The 13,773-nt window shown below is 41.7% G+C and overlaps 1 pseudogene; it reads left to right on the forward strand.

Annotated features, from left to right (window-relative positions):
- LOC108636635 lies at window positions 13,070-13,773 on the forward strand (annotated as a pseudogene).

The following is a 13,773-nucleotide window of genomic DNA, read 5'->3' on the forward strand; positions in this document are numbered from 1 at the left end:
TGCAAAAAGTCGGACATGACTAAACAACTGAAATGAGTGAATGATTCGGGGAAACAGGTACCTTTTGTTCAGTGGCTTTTTCCATCATCAACTCATGTGACTCCAAATTGAATGTGGTACTTGAATTACTACACTCTCCAGTAAAGGGATGAAGTCTGGTGGTTCACGGGGGATGTTTCCAAACGCCAGGACTATGCAGGGCAAGAGCACTTCCTCTCACATTCCATGGCCTGGTTTTATCCTCATGTGAATCTCACTGCAATGAAGTTGTGAAATTATTGGGTGAGGAATGCATGAAAAAATAATTCAGGGTGCTGACTTTCAAAAATGCACAACATGAAAGTTGAAAGTTTTTGGGGGGGGCAAAAAGAGGACTGTCGCCCAGGAGACAGCATATCAGATAGCTCTGAGAAGGTGTTCCAAAGAGGCACAGAGGGATATACATGATTTTGGTGAAGGGAGAGTACATGTAATCATGTGCCTATTTTTTGGTAGAAGTTTTCTGTTAGTGTCGTGAAGGTTTCTTGGAGTCACAAGAAGCAGTCATCACCATGACTAGAGATAAGGAGATGGAAGAATTTGTTTCATAAAATGGGCTCCTGAAAACATCTAACCTTCTGAAGACTTGTTCTGCCAGTTTTCCCTGCTCACAGCATGCCTCACTTCTGCTTTCCACTCTGAATTCCTTTCCAGGGGTGTTAAAAATCAGCAGCTGCAGTTGCACATGATTTAATCCCTGTAGGTAGATGGCAAGTGCCAATGGCACGTGCTAGTTTGTACTTGACAGGGCATGAGACCCCGTTTCACGTTTGCACTATTTGTCCAAATGAAGTTCTGGTAGGGGTCGAGGGGAACAAGGATTGTTCTTGCTTGCACACACTTTGTTAAAATACAGTCTGACCCAAATGCTTTTCCTCCAAGTTCAGCTTTGGGGAGAATGACAAGAATGCCAGTCATAGTTCTCAGTATCATCGACTATTTGAAAGAAACGTCCAAGCTGATCCCCAAAGGCACTGCCTACAGGAAAATATCCACTGTGTGGACAGTTTACTTCTGTTTCCTTACTACCCAGAGGAGACAAGGAAAGAATAATCAGGCAATTCCTTGCAAGTACTTGAGGATGACTGAAGAAAAACTGAGTGAGTCTTCCATTTGGGTCCACAATCACGAGTCTCATTCTGATCTAAGTATAGGAAATGGAAAGTTGAGCTCAGTCTTCCTGAAAATGATCTTCAAAAAATATCACACACATGCTGTAGGCAAGGACTGAAGAAGACTAAAACACAATTTTTGTATCAATGAAGAGTTAAAACTAATTGCAACTTATGAAACACTATATAAAATATTTGACAGATTATTACGCTTAGTGTATTAATTACCACTAACAGTCACTTAATAAGTTTTCCTGTTATCCTGCTGATGAGATCGCATTTATATTGCAGGAAGGTAAATAATACAGGATAAGATAACAATTCAAGTAAACATCTGTTTTTCATCCTTTTATGTTAAAGTGGCAACACACATGTTTATACTTAATTAATATAAATTGTACAAGTGTGTGTATATATATACACATATATTGTTCAGTTGCTAAGTTGTATCCGAGTCTTTGAGACACCATGAACTGCAGTAAGCCAGGCTTCCCCGTCCTTCACCATCTACCAGAGCTTGCTCAAACTCATGTCCATTGAGTCAGTGATGCCAAGCAACCATCTCATCCTCTGTCACCCCCTTCTCTGTCTGCCCTCAGTCTTTCCCAGCATCAAGGTCTTTTTCAACGAATTGTTTTCTTCTCAGCAGGTGGCCAAAGTATTAAAGCTTCAGCACCAGTCCTTCTGATGAATATTCAGGGTTGATTTCCTTTAGGATTGACTGAATTAATCTCCTTGCTGTCCAAGAGACTCTCAAGAGTGTTCTCCAGAAACACAGTTCGAAAGCACTATCTCTTCAGCACTCAACCTTCTTTCTGGTCCAACTCTCACATCCCTACAACTACTGGAAAAACTATAGCCTTGACTACATGGACCTTTATGGCGACGTGATGTCTCTGCTTTTTAACACACTGTCTAGGTTAGTCATAGCTTTTCTTCCCAGGAGCAAGCATCTTTTGATTTGTGGCTGCAATCACCGTCTGTAGTGATTTTGGACTCCAAGATAATGAAATCTGATACTGTTTCCACTTTTTCCCCATCTATTTTCCATAAAGTAATGGGACTGGATGTCATGATCTTCATTTTTCTAATGTTGATACACCTACACATGAATAGATAGATAGATAGATAGATAGATTAGATAGATAGATAGATAGATATGGGGGGTTCTGTTTTAGCCATGCCTCACATTCGTTCTCTAAAAAGGTGGTTACTTCAGAGCAGGCAAAAAAAAATAGATTTTATATGTCATTTACTTGATGGCTGAAGATTTCCAAATTTGAATTTTGAAATTAATATTATAATGGAAAATGTGTTCATTGAGATTGGCATATTCATTCCAAAAGTCCTTCTCTCTGTTTTGTTTTCCATGCAATCTAAATTATGATAACACAGAATGAAATATTGTAAATGCAAAAGAGATGTTTCAAAGATCAGAACATTTAAAAAGAATTTGAAACTACAACATTTCCATGTTTAATCCCGGTGCTTCCCTATATTAAAACTAATTAAACTCTATTTGAACTTACAATATAACAGATGAGGTGGCACTACTGGTACAGAATATGCCTGTAAATGCAGAGACACAAGAGATGTGGGTTCCCTCCCTGGCTTGGGAAGATCCTCTGGAGAAGGAGATGACAACCACTTCAGTATTCTTGCCTGAACTATCCTTTGGACAGAGGAGCCTGGCATGTACAGTCTATGGGGTCACAGAGAGTCAGACATGACATAGCGACTAAACAACAATAATCATGCGGAAAGCTACACAACCAGAGAAAGAAAAAAGGAAAGTTTGTGTTTGATTTTAGATGTGATTATGTTTCACATAAGCAAACAATTCACCTCTTGGAGTTCACAAGATATCACTGGAAGTCCCAATGCTGGAATGGTCCTATAATTAGTTAAAATCTGATGATGAAAGGTCTTATTTGTATAATAAAATTTAAAAAACTTATAATCCTGCTAGGAAACCATGTTAGATCTGAAATACTATCAAGAACATAAGAAAAGTACTTTACCTTATTTTTTAAATTACACACCATTTGTAGCTCATCATGAACAAATGTATCAGAGTCAAGTATGTTTCATCAAGAAAAATAGTAAAACAATAGAAAAATAATTAATTCACTTTATGGAAGTGAAAAAACGGATAGGCTTAATGTGTGATATTGATACACTGGAAAACATGATATTGACATGAAAATGTCCATGGCTAAGAGTATAAAAAAAGAGGGAAAATGGCAAATGCATGTAATAATGAAAATCCATTTTTTTCCTTTATTGAAAAAGAAGATGAATATGTGGATCTAAAAGACATATATTTCACATTATAGAATCACTACTGTGAATTATCATTTATTTTGCTTCACTTCTGTATCTGTTACTTTGTGTTTAAATTGGCAGCAAAATGTTCTTTGATTTCCAATTTTCTGTCTTCTTTCCAGCTGGAGTTCAGAGACCAATATGTGTGAAGTCGCTCAGTCATGTCCAACTCTTTGCGACCCCATGGACTGTAGCCTACCAGGCTTCTCCATCCATGGGATTCTCCAGGCAAGAATACTGGAGTGGGTTACCATTTCCTTCTCCAGAGGATCTTCCCAACCCAGGGATTGAACCCAGGCCTCCCGCATTGGAGGCAGACGTTTAACCTCTGAGGCAGACCAATATAGCCAATCTCTAAGCCAATATTTGACTACACCCTAGAATACACAGAAGAACTGTACAAAAAAGATCTTCACGACCCGGATAATCATGATGGTGTGATCACTCATCTAGAGCCAGACATCCTGGAATGTGAAGTCAAGCGGGCCTTAGAAAGTATCACTACGAAAAAAATCTAGTGGAGGTGATGGCATTCCAGTTGAGCTATTTCAAATCCTGAAAGATGATGCTGTGAAAGTGCTGCACTCAATATGCTAGCAAATTGGGAAAACTCAGCAGTGGCCACAGGACTGGAAAAGGTCAGTTTTCATTCCAATCCCAAAGAAAGGCAATGCCAAAGAATGCTCAAACTACCACACAATTGTACTCATCTCACATGCTAGTAAAGTAATGCTCAAAATTCTCCAAGCCAGGCTTCAGCAATGCGTGAACCATGAACTTCCTGATGTTCAAGCTGGTTTTAGAAAAGGCACAGGAACCAGAGATCAAATTGCCAACATCTGCTAGATCATCGAAAAAGCAAGAGAGTTCCAGAAAAACATCTATTTCTGCTTTATTGACTATGTCAAAGCCTTTGACTGTGTGGCTCACAATAAACTGTGGAAAATTCTGAAAGAGATGGGAATACCAGACCACCTGACCTGCTTCTTGAGGAATCTGTATGCAGCTCAGGAAGCAACAGTTAGAACTGGACATGGAACAACAGACTTGTTCCAAATAGGAAAAGGAGTGCGTCAAGACTGTATGTTGTCACCCTGCTTATTTAACTTCTATGCAGAGTACATCATGACAAACGCTGGACTGGAAGAAACACAAGCTGGAATCAAGATTGCCTGGAGAAATATCAATAACCTCAGATATGCAGATGACACCACCCTTATGGCAGAAGGTGAAGAGGAACTCAAAAGCCTCTTGATGAAAGTGAAAGAGGAGAGTGACAAAGTTGGCTTAAAGCTCAACATTCAGAAAACGAAGATCATGGCATCTGGTCCCATCACTTCATGGGAAATAGATGGGGAAACAGTGGAAACAGTGTCAGACTTTATTTTTGGGGGCTCCAAAATCACTGCAGATGGTGACTGCAGCCATGAAATTAAAAGATGCTTACTCCTTGGAAGAAAAGTTATGACCAACCTAGACAGCATATTGAAAAGCAGAGACATTACTTTGCCAACTAAGGTCCATCTAGTCAAGGCTCTGGTTTTTCCTGTGGTCATGTATGGATGTGAGAGTTGGACTGGGAAGAAGGCTGAGCTCCGAAGAATTGATGCTTTTGAACTGTGGTGCTGGAGAAGACTCTTGGGAGTCCCTTGGACTGCAATGAGATCCAACCAGTCCATTCTGAAGGAGATCAACCCTGAGATTTCTTTGAAAGGAATGATGCTGAAGCTGAAACTCCAGTACTTTGGCCACCTCATGCGAAGAGTTGACTCATTGGAAAAGACTCTGATGCTGGGAGGGATTGGGGGCAGGAGGAGAAGGGGATGATAGAGGATGAGACGGCTGGATGGCATCACTGACTCAATGGATATGAATATGAGTGAACTCCTGGAGTTGGTGATGGACAGGGAGGCCTGGCGTGCTGCAGTTCATGGGGTCACAAAGAGTAGGACATGACTGAGCGACTAAACTGAACTGATAGATGCCAGTGTAACTCCAGTTCATGTATCATTTGTTTTGACTGCATCACTCACTATTCAAGAAAGACTCCAAAGCTGAGGACGAGGAAGACAGAGAAGGAAGGCTGCATCAGATCTTCATTCTCTCAGTACTTTACCTTGCTCCTTACTCCAGTCCAATGCTGGATAACGGATCCCTGAAGAAAGATCATGAGGGACTTCTAGGAACACATGGAGAGCCTGGTGTGATGAAGTAACCCCTGCCACTTAAACTCTCCTCTCAGACCTCACCTGGGTCAGCTGCTTTCTTGGTTAAAGCTCCTGGGGTAGCCAACAAAGTGGAAGAATCTATGTGACACTCAACACAGATTTTCCCATTGTTGCCTTAGTTGTACATGTACCTAGATGTAGTTTCAACATGTCTTGAAAAATAGGCCAGGAAACATGATGTCTAATGATGGCAACAGCATCATCATCATTCAAAAAGATTTTCACTCCCAGGACGAGAACTGTCTTCAGAGCAAGTTGACAAGCTAGATAAGAATACCGGACTCATTGCAATATCCTCATATGCTTCACCTTAAAATGAGAATTATTTAATTCAAGTTGATTAGGGCCTTATTGACCACAGGACTCCAAAAATTTTCCAGTCATCACATTTGGAATACATGGCACTCATTTTGCAAACTGCATCCAACTTGCCCTCATTCTCAGTGCATTCAAAAATAACATATTTTTATTTTCTTGAGTAAGGAGTCAGTTTATTTTCATTTAACTTTTGGACATTCCCCTCTGTTTATGCTTGAACAGAACTTCACAAGCATCTCTATCGGTATCATGTGTCTTGTGAACCTTTACTATGTTGACTAAAAGCAACAGTCCTGGTAAGAACTAGAAGTGAATAGTCACATCAGTGGAAGTTACTTTGTAAAGTGTATTATTATTTTTGGCTGTGACAGCCACGTGGCTTATGAGACCTTTGTTCCCTGACTGGGGATTGAACCTGGACCCATGGCAGTGAAGGTACTGAATCCTAACCACAGAATGGCCAAGGAAGTCTCAAATCAAACTTTGCAGTTTTAGATTTTCAGTTTTTCACTCAAGTATTCAGAGAAACTCTAAATTGCTTTAACATTATATATTTGCTCTAAATAAATGACTGTTGGAGAACTGAAGGGAATATGGCAAGGGTCACGAAACATGTAAATGTCACGTTAAAAGTAACGCATCAATCCAATACGTTTGAGACCCGAATTGATGAAGGTTGAAATAATAAATATTAATAGAATCTGCTTAAACTTAAAAGAAACTGTTGATTTATTTAAAACACAAACTCCACTGTAACTTGCAAGAGGAAAGAAACCTAAAATCAAATAATACTAAATACTTAATACAAAACAAGGACAACACAGAGGCAGTCCACAACAGAGCAAGAAAGTATAATGAAGGAAATAATTAGAGGAAACAATTTAATATAAATGAGATCTTTTTCCTTAATATTATGGTGATATACTTCAGACTTTAAAAAAAAAGTTACATTTGAGAAAGTAGGTCAATATATATAAGAAAAATATGGAATTTATAATTAAATATAAAAACGCTTGAACTAAATTTCAAATGGTATAAACACTGAGAAAAGAATGTAACGTTATAAAGCAATGTGAACAGAAACACGGTGGCACTGAAGTTTCCCCTGAGTGCTGTGCTTGAGCTGAGTCGCTTCAGTCGTGTCTGACTCTTTGTGACCCCATGGAGCACAGGCTGCCAGGCTCTTCTGTCCATGGGATTCTCCAGGCAAGAATCCTGGAGTGGGTTGCCATGGCCTCCTCCAGGGGAGTTTCCTGACCAGGGATCAAACTGGTGTCTCCTCTGTCTCCTGAATTGGCAGGCAAGTTCTCTACCATTAGCTCCACCTGGGAAGCCCAGCAGAACGCTGCTGTTGCTGCTAAGTTGCTTCAGTCGTGTCCGATTCTGTGTGACCCCAGAGATGGCAGCCCACCAGGCTCCCCGTCCCTGGGATTCTCCAGGCAAGAACACTGGAGTGGGTTGCCATTTCCTTCCCCAATGCATGAAAGTGAAAAGTGAAAGTGAAGTCGCTCAGTCATGTCCGACTCTTAGCGACCCCATGGACTGCAGCCTAATAGGCTCCCCCGTCGCTCAGATTCTCCAGGCAAGAGTACTGGAGTTGGATGCCATTGCCTTCTCCAAGCACAATGCTATTAGTCTGTAAAAAACCATATAGAAAAGTAATAAAGAGAAGATTTCAAAATGTGATTTAGAAGAGGAAATTAGTGATCAACATGCTTGAGCCCTTAACCTAGAATAGGAAATATAATTTGTTACAAATATTTATAAATCATTCATGAAAATTATCATACATTAGACTTATGCAGAAGTTATCCATAAAGATGGAAGTCTAACACCTCAAAATAACCATTTTGTCCTGACCTGGATGTCAGATTCTTTTATGGATCAGAGATTGGGGGGAGGTGAGGAAACAAAGTAAAAGGACCTTTTAATTCCTGTAAATATCTCCCAGAATGTCTAGAAAGCCTCAGGTAGGGGCGTATGTTAATTGCACTTCCTTACAATCATTTCATGGGTGGCGTGAAATGAAATATCTCATGTCACGTCAACAAACAAAGATGTCATATCTATCTGTGATTCTGGCCTTCCCAAATGTGAATTTCTGTTCCACCTGGTAAGTAGCTAAGTAGGGCACCTGTGCCATTGCCGCACAAAGAATCACAGTCCTTCACAGATGGGTGGGGTCAGCTTATTCCCTGAGGCAGGCCTTTATGGTTGGTTCAGTTCAGTTCAGTTCAGTCACTCAGTCACATCCATCTCTTTGCAACCACATGGACCGCAGCACTCCAGGCCTCCCTGTCCATCACCAACTCCCGGAGTTTAGTCAAACTCATGTCCACTGAGTCGGTGATGCCATCCAACCATCTCATCCTCTGTCGTCCCCTTCTCCTCCTGCCCTCAATCTTTCCCAGCATCAGGGTCTTTTCAAATGAGTCAGCTCTTTGCATCAAATGGCCAAAGTATTGAAGTTTCAGCTTCAACATCAGTCATTCCAATGAACACTTAGGACTGATCTCCTTTTAGGATGGACTGGTTGGATCTCCTTGCAGTCCAAGGGACTCTCAAGAGTCTTCTCCAATAACATAAAGAGTTAAAGTCATAGAAGCAGGTCCAGTGGAAATTCAAAATTAACCCTTCCCGGTTACAAGCTCAGACTATGCCAGGTGATTCATTTCACTTCAGTTCAGTTCAGTCACTCAGTCCTGTTCAACTCTTTGCAACCCCATGGACTGCAGCACTCCAGGCCACCCTGTCCATCACCAACTCCCAGAGTTTATTCAAACTCATGTTCATTGAGTCAGTGATGCCATCCAGCCATCTCATCCTCTGTCACCCCCTTCTCCTCCCAATTTTAATCTTTCCCAGCATCAGGGTCTTTTTCAATGAGTCAGTTCTTTGCATCAGGTGTCCAAAGTGTTGGAGTCAGTCCTTTCAATGAATATTCAGGACTGATTTCCTTTAGGATGGATTGGTTGGATCTCCTTGCTGTCCAAGGGACTCTCAAGAGTCTTCTCCAACATCACAATTCAAAAGCATCAATTCTTTGGTGCTTAGCTTTCTTTATAGTCCAACTCTCACATCCATACGTGAATACCGGGAAAAGCATAGCTTTGACTACATGGACCTTTGTTGGCAATGTCTCTGCTTTTTAATAAGCTGTCTAGATTGGTCATAACTTTTCTTCCAAGGAGCAAGCATCTTTTAATTTCATGGCTGCAGTCACCATCTGCAGTGATTTTGGAGCCCCCCAAATAAAGTCTGTCACTGTTTCCCCATCTATTTTCCATGAAGTGATGGGACCAGATGGCATGATCTTAGTTTTCTGGATGTTGAGTTTTAAGCTAATGTTTTCACTCGCCTCTGTCAGATGATCAATCCTCCAAAATTCACTTTCAAGAAAATAAAGTGCAACCCCCGCTCCCTCCAAGTGTTCAGGTGTTTAGAATGTGTCTTTGCTGCTTTTCGGCAGTGTAAGGCGAGTGCAGAGGAAAAGAGAGCGAGTTGGGCAGTCAGGCAAGAAAAGGGAAGTTTACTAGAGGGAAAGGAGAGGGTGACTGGCCCTTAAGGAGAACCAGCTTCCTCCCTTTCTGACAGGGTCCTACTTATACCCCAACAATGAAAAATTTTCCTGAAGGAATGGTTAATTTTTAGCCTGTAGTTGAGTCCTGTGGTCACATAGCTGGAGGTCTAGAATCTGGTGGTCTTGTAGCTTTGAGAAGATAGGCATCAGCGAGAAAGCAGAATGCCATTTGGGCAATGTGGTCAGTCTCATAGATCACTGTAATTTTATTCTCTGTTTGCAAGGTCGACATAATGAGTCATCGCATCAATGAGACCCCATGTGGGCCCTATCAGGCAGCCTCTCTGTATTAGTCCAGGTAATTGTCCTTGCTATGTCTAAGCAACCCACTTTTCTTTGCTACTTTTGTATAATTTTCATATTGTTACCTCTTCTTTGTCATTTGTATTTCACTTGGTAAAAGCTGTCCTAATGCTTCTGCAGTCTTTTCTATTTCAATTTTGAGATTTGTTGCAAAAATAAAGGAAGGGAAAATGTAAGTGGAAAGAAGAGGAGATGTATTTCTTCTATGATTTTTCAAGATATCAAAACTTTCCACTCTCATTGAACATTCCTAGAAAGTAAAAGTAAGCAGTGAATGAAAAAGTAATGCACAAAGGTAAAAGGGAAGCAAACAATGTAATTGAAAAAAAAAAAAAACTATAGTGACATCTTCTCTGTTCAAATGACAAAACGTCACTTAACTACACAAATGGGGATGAAGGGCTCTACAGATGACAGATTTCAGACCACCCCATGTGAGACTGTTTAGCTGCAGACAGAGCCAGAGGAGCATAGCAGGCTCTTAGGCTGAGTGTTACCTAAGAGGCCGCTGCTGCTGCTGCTAAGTCGCTTCAGTCATGTCCGACTCAAGAGGCTAGTTGTCAGCTTTGCTAATTCCCAGTATCTATTTATTTATTTTTATTTGTCTGTTTACATTACTCACTCTTCATGGACGTTATCTGATTCTGAGGATATAGGCCAATTAACTCACCATGAAAGAGACTGGGTCACAGATTGGACAGCCATTTGATTCATGTGTGAGAGGTCCGCTGTTACCTGGAAGCTACTAGGTATAAGTGATTTGGACAGGACATCATGTTCACATAAGAGATGAGATTAGATGTAATAATGTTGACCACTGAGCTGAGAATTGAAGGAAGGGAAGCAGGTCATCTCAGGGAAACTCGATCCAGTTCCCATAGTTGGATGTGTGATTTTCCCTCTCGTGGGAACGGCTAGTAGATACTGAATGCCTCTATGTCTTGTCCAGGCATGGTCAGAAGCATGCTATGTCATTCAATCTTCCCAACAATCCAGTGAAACAAATATGACTATCATTTCCATGCAAGAGGAAAACCAGGGTGCTGAAGGTCACAGAGCCAGCGTAGAATGGAGCTGGGACATCAACCTAGGCAATCTCGCCCCCATGTCCAGTGTCTCAAGCACTGGACCGAGCTGTCTCCTCTGGCAAAGTGCTTCCTATTTCAGAGGAACTTAGTAAGTTCTTCCTCTCCAATTCCTATTCTTCTTTGTCACAAAAGTGTCATTTGTTCATTCCAGGAACATTACAATCATTACACTACAATTGAAGAGGATACAGTTACCATTGCACTTGCTAACTTCCAGTGCTGTATTTGAAGTGGTCTTTTGTTGAGATCTATAGAGTAGCCTGGCAGACTGTGGTCCATAGTTTCAAAAAGAGTTGGACACAGCTGAAGCAACTTAGCAACACCTGAACATTGAGAGTCCCTGTTTCCATCTGAGAAAATATTTTGAGAAATTATCCAGAAAGTTTAAAAATCCATTTAAATTTACTCTACTATTTTTGTTTCCAGAAGATTATCATTTTCTGAAACAGTCTTCAAATACTAGGTCTACTCAAACTTTGGTGTGGATAGTTCTCTTAGAACTACTCCTGCAACAGAGCTGAAGCTCCAATACTTTGGCCGCCTGATGGGAGGAGCCCACTCACTGGAAAAGACCCTGATGCTGGGAAAGACTGGGGGCAGGACGAAAAGGGGACAACAGAGGATGAGATGACAGGATCACATCACCAACTCAATGGACATGAACTTGAGCAAATCTGACCGATACAGAAGGACAGGGAGCCTGGCGTGCTGTAGTCCATGGTGTCAAAGAGAGTCAGACATGCCTTAGTGATGAACAATGGGACAGAGACCCCTCTGTGCACTTCCTCTGGGACAGACACCTTCCTGGATTCTCCACATGTGCCATTACTGCCTTAGGGAGCTTACAATCTCTCAGGGCAGCCAAATGCTACATAATTAGATGGATTACTTACTTACAACTGTACGTAGTGTAGCTAAAGGAGAATGCTTAAGGTTACTGAGGAATAACATGGAGGCAGAATAGTTTAGTGGTCAAGTACCACTTATGCAGTTAATCCTGACTCTTAGCAAATTAAGTAATCCCTCTGAGTTTTGTTTCCTTATATGCAAACATGTCAATAATTATAGTAATTATCTCATAAGGAAGCTGTGAAGATTAATGCCATGTTTATTAAAAACACTTTGCTGAGAGGCTGCATGTAAAAATTTCTGTCATTAATATTATTAAAAATTATCTGTACCTTACAGAATTGGTAAAGACATGCCATTACAAGGGTTGAATGTGATTGCAACCTCAGTATGGTAGATTATCACTTCCCAGTGAAATATCTAAGGAGATGAGATTATCTGTACTATCACAAAATGACTGAGGCAAAGTTTCCTGTGAAATGTTGTAGTGGTAGAGGAGAAAGAGAAATAAACACAGGCAAAATTGAATTTTTTAGGACAACTAGCCAGAGAAGGCAATGGCAACCCACTCCAGTACTCTTGCCTGGAGAATCCCAGGGACAGAGAGCCTGCTGGGCTGCTGTCTATGGGGTCGCACAGAGTCGGACACGACTGGAGCACTTAGCAGCAGCAGCAGGAGCAGGACAACCAGGACCTTAAAAAGTGCCTTGTGGATTACGTTGCAACATAATTCATTTTTAACAAATGATATCAGTGATATTGTTCCCTATAATGTCTCCAGGGAGCCCAAGGCCTACTCAGGTGAAATCGTAAAGGTACACACACAAATGAAATTTTTTAATGAAGGGAGAAAAGGGTAAATGAGAGAAAAATGAGAAAAATCAAAAGCTTCTTTTATAAGCTGTTTTCATACTGAACACTTCTTGGTGACCTGGAAAAGCCACATTTGTATGAATATTTCTCCCTTCTCTGACTTTGATCAGACTCTTCTCCCAGGAACAACTAAGGAGGTGTGAAAAGCATAACATAAGGCTGTGTAGCTATGAACCACAGTGGCACGCATGATTTGATGTCCCCCACCTAGGCACTCATGGCAAAAATTAGCACGTCCATTGATTTCATTACAAAGAGTAGAAAGAGAAAGGAAAGGGGGAAATGTGGAAAAACCCAGAAAATGAAAGTTTCTCGACTCACTCTTTAAGAGCCACCCATCACCCAAAGCCCTCAGAACTTGCCTAGACCTCCCCTGCAGGCGGTCCTGCAAGCCCCCAGCATCCCAATGGCCCTCCCCGTCTCAGTGCTGCTGGCCCTGGTGATCCTCTGCTCCAGCCCCACGTGCTCCCTGGGCTGTGAGCTGCCTGCCAGCCACGGCAATCTGGAAAGCTTCACACGTTGGAGTCAGATGGAGAGAGTGCCCACTGTGTCCTGTCCGAGGGACAGGACTGACTTCAGATTCCTCAGACCCTGGTGCACGGGACCAGGCCTGAGAAGACAGAAGCCACAGCTGTTGTGCACGAGTTGCTCCAGCAGACCTTCCAGCTCTTCAGCCCACGGGCTCTTCTGCAGGTCTGGACGAGAGCCTCCTGGACAGATTCCTCGTGGGACTTGATCAGCAGCTGGAGGACCTGGATGCATGTCTGAGGGAGGGAAGGACGCTGGAACAGTCACCTCTAGGCAGTGAGAACTCCAGATTGGCTGTGAAGAGTTACTTCCAGCGAATCAGTGTGTATCTCAAAGAGAAAAGAATACAGCCGCTGTGCCTGGGAGGTTGTCAGCGTGGAAATCAGAAGGTGCTTGGTCTTTGCCAACAAGCTCATCGGAAAACTCAGGAAATAAAGAAGGCGTTGAGTCTGAAAACAGTTCATCTGGTCAACTAAATGGCTATTTCCTAAGACTCAAAGTGCAACCTTTAATTCGATTTTTGTGTCAGA

This window comes from Capra hircus, chromosome 8 (genome assembly GCF_001704415.2).
Source record: "Capra hircus breed San Clemente chromosome 8, ASM170441v1, whole genome shotgun sequence".
NCBI classification, from domain to species: Eukaryota; Metazoa; Chordata; class Mammalia; order Artiodactyla; family Bovidae; genus Capra; species Capra hircus.